At 38.3% G+C, this 7,430-nt stretch overlaps 1 pseudogene; it reads right to left on the bottom strand.

Moving 5' to 3' along the window:
- Positions 1-715: 715 nt before the first annotated feature.
- On the bottom strand, positions 716-1,619 carry LOC102874244 (annotated as a pseudogene).
- Positions 1,620-7,430: the final 5,811 nt, after the last annotated feature.

The following is a 7,430-nucleotide window of genomic DNA, read 5'->3' as shown; positions in this document are numbered from 1 at the left end:
AACTCTTAAGTTACTGCTAGTGGGACTGTAATGTAGTAGGACCACTGTGGAAAGTGGGGAAGAGTACCATTTGACCTAGTAATCTGCCTCACTGCTCAATATTTATCCCAAATAAACAAGAACTACAACACAAAGTCACATACTGACACCCATTTTTGCAGCATTATTTGTAATAAAGTGTTGGAAGCAACTCAGATGCTCATCAGTGAATGAATGGCTAAGGCAGTGGTGGTACATTCACATAATACAGTATTATGGTGTACAGTACAGCAAAATGATAAAGAATTTGTGAGATGGCACAACATCGATGAAGCGAAACAAGTCTTGCTGAGTAACATAAATCCCAAAAGGACAGTTATGGTATAGGGCCACTACTATAAAAGGTAAGGAAAAGTTTATACAAGGAATCAATATCAGAAGGTTAGCAGAGATGAGAAGTGAGGTGAGAGAGGAGCAAAGAGAAAGTCACACTTAATGTTAAAATTTTTTTTAGGTTGAAATATAATTTAGTTTTGAAACAAACTTAATACAAAGTTTAATATCTGATTACTCTTTAATAACTTAAAAACAGAACAGTCAGAAGTCTTAAATGTGTGAGTTTTAGAAGTTGATTTTATATAGAAATACTGTTGTGGTAATTCCCCTAGAGGCTAAAACTTTTCAAAAGCAAAACATTAGATTCTATGAAAGCCTTTTTAATAAACTGTACATTATTTTACAGAAGACTAATATTAAGAAAATTCAATCCCACTTTCCCAATAATAAAAGAAAATGCTTTTTTAAACAAATGTCACGAAACTAAGGCAAACTGGTTGTTCCCTTTAGAATCCTATATTCTGTGCTTTACCATTTGTTGCCATGTCTTACAGAGATCAGGTCTATACGTCTTCATTACTTGGGCACTTCCGAAGTAGAAGGTCCTTCTGTTGAGTTGGTGGATTTCTGCATGATGCTTTGTGTTGATACAAAAAGAACCAAGTGATGCTCATTCACGAGTCTCTAAGAACTGAGAACATTTCTTCAGAGTAGATTCCTGTACATTACCACTTTTCCTCCCATTGGCTCTGGCTATCTAGTAAAAAGCTCTCAAGCTATCTAAAGTCAAAAGGCAGAGAGGGATGGCTTATAGAACATAGCTTCCAGGGAGTAAAGGGTAAGAAGTAACTGGGAACTGCTATTGCAGCACACCAAAAACAGTCTCGTAAGGCAAGACTTGATTGTCTCCTTAGAGCTTTGGGACAGTTTATGCTCAGGAACTGACACAAGCCGAAGCATATTGAAGTGGTGATCTCTTTGTCAGTAAACAAGACTTCTATTTCCAGCCTGTCTTCTGACTTTGGAGTGTAATACACCATGTTGTCAAATGATACAGCATTTCTGTTTTTCTTGTTCCTTGTTCAAGAATCTCAGCATGTACAGGTATGGTTCTGTTTCCTTCAAGGAACATTTACCTTCAAGTTGGGCAAGAAGCAGTTAGAACACATGGGAATAAACAACCTATGTGTGGAAAGATGTAGTGGAGAAGTTCAGTATCACCAGTCAGAACAAGGCCAAAGGCTGACTGTGGAAGAGATCACCAGCTGCTTATATATAAGTGCCCTGTGAAAATCACTACACATTTTGCCCTCAAGGCTCAACTTTCACGCCACCACTGTCTATTATTGACTTCAGCTGTATTACACCTAGGGAGAACCAAGCAGACAGCGAGCATGTGCATGAACCTCTTTGTTAAAATTTTTATTATTTTTAAGTGATGAGTTTATATCTTCATTAGAGACTTAAATCTGTTATGAAGCTGTTTTTGGCTTCTTAGTGACCCTGTCAGGACATTCCCTGGTCCTGCACTGACTGTCATGCCAATCATGACTGTTTGAGCCTACTTTTGCAGCACTGTGTCAGTCCACTTCATTGAGGACCTTCTTCACGAGTCCCTCCATCCTTCTCCAGAGATTAGGCCTCCTGAGAGCATGTAGAAAGTATGTATAGTGAAGGTTCACCATTCTCGCTTCTGAATAATTTTCTGTCGTTTTTAAGACAATTTTTATCCCTTCTTCTAGAAGTTCATGATTTATTCAATATTCATTGCCAACACCAGAATTTAAAACTCTGTGTTTAATGCTCAACTTGTACATGATGTAAGACAGTGGAAAATACCATAGCTTGAGTCAGGCACACCTTAGTTCTCAAAGTGATATCTTTGCTTTTTAATATTTTAAATGCAACACATTTGTCTAATGCATTCATGTTTTTATTCTTTATTGCTGCATCATGGACATTGTTTATTCAGAGAAAATAAAATTATTGACAACTTCAGTACTTCTATGCATTGTGATTTGCTTATTGGTCCATTTGAGAGGCTTTTTCTTTTGAAATGTTATGAAAAGCCTGTAATATTTTATATTTCTTTATCAATAAGTGCTTCAAGTTCTTTTTGCTTCCAGCAAATAAGATTGTGCCAACAGCGTGTGGCACATCGTTAATGAACAGTCTTCCAATGTTAATGCACCTTCTTTCAAATGATTGTTCTCTATGCAGATTGAAGAAGATGAAAGGATATAAATATTTGATGTACAGCTTTCCTAATTTTAAACCACAAAACCATGTTCTGTTTGAATGACTGCCTCTAGGTCTGTACTCAAGATCAGCATGATAATACTGAAGTTGACATTTGTACAATTACATCATTTGTCATGATTAGTCAGATTTATGAGTGAAAATCAACAACAGTGAGTTTGGTTTTGATGAGACTTCTTTTGAATAAATAGTCTCTGTTTTCCATTCAAGATTCATTTGACATCAACAGCCCTCATTCCACATCCTCTTCAAAATCCAGCTTGAGTTTCTACCCTGTCTATTTCTGCCCCTAGGCTTTGGTTTGTTTTTTAATTACTTTTCACTCAAAAACTGAGTAGAAATAATTTTTTTAAACTTTCATTAGTTTGAAAAAGTTTCTTGTTAAGGCATAATTTTCATATAATAAAATTAACCAATTTTCCCCTCAACATCAAGGAAACAAAAATTCTTACCAGTAGACTGATAGGCAACATTATGATAGATGGAGAGAAGATTGAAGCTGTCAGTGACTTCATCTTACTTGGCTCCACAATCAACATTCTTGGTACCAAAAGTCAGGAGATCAGGAGACGTATTGAACTAGGAAAGTCAGTTAGGGACATCTCCAAATTATTGAGGAGCAGTGATGTCATTTTGAGGACTAAGATGCACACAGTCTGGAATCATTGTTAACTGTGTAGCCCATGCCACATAGCAAATAGTAAAAAAGATATGTTCCTTTTCAATAGTTAAATCAGACATGTATATGGTTTATAATTTGTAACTTCTGGGAGTGGTAGGAATGGAATATGAATGTAGCTTTGTACTTTTTAATTTTGTGTTGTGGTTGAACTTTTGAAGTAGAATGTCTTTATAGTTTATCTCCCATTAAAAATATAAACAGATAAGAGAAGTTCTGGCAAATTTAAAGCCATCTTTGACCTTCTCTTTTCCTCTTTCTCCTTGTACAGTTCATGACTAAATAATGCTAAGTCCATCTTAAAAATATGTGTCAAAATTTATCTTTCGTCCCCTCTACTGCATTTACTTGGTCCATGTTACTACTTAACATGCTGAGATTATTGCAGTAGACTTCTGATTTTTCTTTCTGCTTTCCTTGCCTTGCTAACTATTGTTTCCCTCATCATCATCCTTTTAAAATATCAAGCAAATGGTGTTTTATTAGAATAGGATCCAATTAGAGAAGAGGCCAACCAGTGCAGAGTGTTCTCAAAGGAGGCAACAGAGTGTATATTCCTGATGACATTGCTAGGTATGACGTATTAGGAGAACTGCTATACTAGTTTATTCTTTTTCAGGACTTTATGATTGAAATGGGACTGTTAGCTATAGAACTTCTCTTAAAGGGCTTCTATGTGTGTGTGCTTTTCCCTCTAAGGAATTTTTGGTATTTATCCTGAAAACATAGAGGAATTACTGAAGAATTTTAACAAGTTGTTGTTGTTATGTTCTGTCAAGTCGCTTGTGACTCATAGCAACCCTGTGTACAACAGCTCTGGACTGTGCTCTATCCTGAGCCATCCTCATTGTCTCTGACACACCCAATCCCATTACCCCAGTCACTGAGTCAATCCATCTCATCCAGGGTCTTCCTCTCTTGTACTGTCCTTCCACCTTCCCAAGAATGATGCCCCTCTCCAAGGACTGATTCCTCCTTACAGCATGCCTAAAGTTTGTCAGACAGCTTCAGAATCCTTGCCTCCAAGCAACAGCCTGGTTTCATCCTATATAGAACAAACCTGTTTGTCCATGGTTTATATAGTACTCTTCTCCAGCACCATAGCTCAAAGGCATCAGTTCTCCTTCTCTCATCCCTACTCATTTTCCAGCTTTCTGATGTATAGCAAGTAATTGTGAAGATCATGGCCTGAATCAGGTGCACCTTAGTCTCCAGACTGACATTGCTCTTCCGTACTCTGGAGAGGTTCCTGACAGCAGTTTCCAAATGCAATTTGTCTTTTGATTTCCTGGCTGTTGATATCAAGAGTATTAATTGTAGAGGCAAACAAACTGATGCTGTTAACAATCTCAATCTCTTTACCATCTATCTTGATGCGGCCAGTCGTCCAAGTGGCAAGAATCTTCATCATCTTATGTTCAGCTTCAGTCCATATTGAATGCTGCAGTCCTTGACCTTCTGCAGCAAATGCCTCAGGTCCTCCTCAGTTCCAGCAACCAGGGTTGTGTAATCTGCATAACGCAAGTTGTTGATGAGTCTTCCTCCAATCCTGATGCCACATTCTTCCTCCTAGAGCCCAGCCTCCCAGATGATCTGTTCCACATATAGATTGAGAAGGTATGGAGAAAGGATGCATCCTTGGTGTACACCCTTCTCTATTTTGAAAACCTTGCAGCATTTCCATGCTCTGTTTTGACGATTGCCTCCTGGTCCAAATAGAGGTTTCGCATAAGCACAATTAAGTGTTCGGAGGTTCCCATTGTTTTCAGAGTTAGCCATAATTTGTTGTGATCCACAGAGTCAAATGCCTTTCCATGGTCAATGAAACACAGGTACAGACATTTTTCTGATACTCTCTTGCATTTAGCCAAGATACATAGAACATTAGCTAGTTCTCTGTTGATGTGCCATTCCAGTAATTTTTGGATCATTTTCAGCAGGCTCTTGCTTGTATGTGATACTAATGATATTGTTCAGTAATTTGCACACTCTTGTGGGGTCACCTTTTTTTTTGAATGGGAACAAATATGGCTCTCTTCCAGTCAGTTTGCCAGGTAGTTGTCCTCTAGATTTCTTGGCACAACTTGGTGAGTGTGTCCAGGGCAGCATCTCTTTGTTGAAATGTGTCAGTTGGTATGCCATCAATTGCCGGGGCTATGTTTTTACCAATTCCTCCAGAGCAGCTTGAACTTCTTACTTCATCACCACAGGCTTTTGCTCATATGTTGTTTCATAAACTTCTGAGTGAGACACTGTTGAGTACAGTGACTCTGTATACTCTATCTTCTTTTAATGCTTCCTGGACCATTTAATATTCTGCCCAGAGCATCTTTAAGTATTGCAATGCAACATGAGTTTTATTTTAACAAGAGTGGGTAAGGTTGAGATAACTAACCTTTTGAGAAGATGGGGTTGGCAATAATGGAACCAACTCATAGCTGATCCTCTGTTCGGTTTCTGAGGCTAAAAATTTTATGAGAGGATACAGAAATAACTTTCCTCAATGAACAACTGATGGATTTGAACCATTGGCCTTTGGGTTGGCAGTATAGCTCCTTATTCACTAGGATACCAGAGCCCCCTAATTATAAATTTAGTTATGAACTAGTAAAGACACATATCTCAGTCACAATCTAGGCTTTAGTAAATAAAGTGTCAGTGTAATCTTTGAAAATCTTAGTAAAAGTACACTTTAAGTTGAAAATTTATAAAAGAATTATAAAAATTAGGTGCACAAGTATAGGTGAAACAAAAAAGATAGGAGTCATTTGTAACAATATTTGAATGAAGAATGATGCAAAGTGAGCAGTCATTAACTACTATTTAATGAAATTAATCTTTGTTAATATTTACTGTTTCTTCTGCCCTCTCTTTAATACCTATAGGCAGTCCTCAAATTCTGAACTGTGTTGAGATCTGTTGCTAGGTCTTTGAGAATTTTAACTTGGACCAGGTGCATACCTGGTTTTTGTTTAGACTTGGTAGTATTTTCAGTGATTTAAAAGGTACATATGTGATGCAGATGTGATGGTGATGAAGAATTTATTTCAAGTCAGAATTGGTCCTCTCTGGGCTAAAAATCTTTGTGGAAGCGTAGTACTTACTGCTCTTTCTCCCATGGCGTGGCATAAGGGTTCAAACCATTGACCTTTTCTGAAGCAGCTGAGCACTTTACCGCTGTACCCCAAGCCTTTCACCCACTCTCTCCCTCGTTGTCATTGAGTTAGAACTGACTCGTAGCTCACCCTTCAGTGTGTTTGCAGAGGCTATGAATTGCATGGAAGGCTGATGTGTTTGAACCGCCTCCCTTTAGGTTGGTAGCAGAACTCTTTAGTCTAATATTTAATCACTTCTGAGGAATTGAGACAACGAAAGAGCAGTTTACTGCTGTGATTAACATAACCAGACTTGAAGGTGTTAATACATACATACATACATACATGGGGAGTCCCTGAATGGTGCAAACAGTTAAATGCTGAAAGGTTGGGGATTTGAATACACCCAGATATGCTTCAGAGAAACCTATTTTGGAAACCTCACAGCCTTGAAAACCCTTGTTGAGGAGTTCTGCTTTGTAAACGGGGTTGCCATGAATTGTAGTAAACTCAAAATCAATTAATAATAATAATAATTTACTTACAGAACTTTTCTTGGACCTTGAGTTTGTATAATATTGTGGTGGTGTCATTATATGCATTCGAGTGGCCCGCAACTCATAGCCACCCAGTGTACAACAGCTCTGAAGGCTGCCCTGTCCTGGACCCCTCTGACTGACTCTGCCACACCTACTCCCCGTTACCCAGTTACTGTATCAAACCATCTCGTCCTCATCTTCCTCCCTGTACTGGCCCTCTACCCTTCCGAGGAGACTTGCCACATGCTCAAAGTATGTGAGATGGAGCTTCAAAATCCTAGTCTCCAAGAAGAAACTTGGTTTCACCCTCTCAAAGACAGACCTGTTTGTTCTCTTGGTGGTCCATGATATATTCAAGACTCTTCTCTAGCACCACAATTCAAAAGCATCGATTCTTCTGTCATCCTTACTCACTGTCCAGCTCTCTTATACACAGCAAGTAATTGCAAAGACCATGCCTGGATCAGGCACACCTTAGACTATAGACTGACATCATTACTTCTCAGTATTCTGGTATATGTTATTGTTGTTGTTATTATGTGC

The sequence above is a fragment of the Elephantulus edwardii genome, unplaced genomic scaffold, assembly GCF_000299155.1.
Source record: "Elephantulus edwardii isolate Elephantulus edwardi_28Jun2011 unplaced genomic scaffold, EleEdw1.0 scaffold00011, whole genome shotgun sequence".
In the NCBI taxonomy this organism is placed as follows: domain Eukaryota; kingdom Metazoa; phylum Chordata; class Mammalia; order Macroscelidea; family Macroscelididae; genus Elephantulus; species Elephantulus edwardii.
The sequence above is the reverse complement of the archived record's forward strand: the minus strand, read 5'-3'. Positions and strand labels throughout refer to the sequence as shown.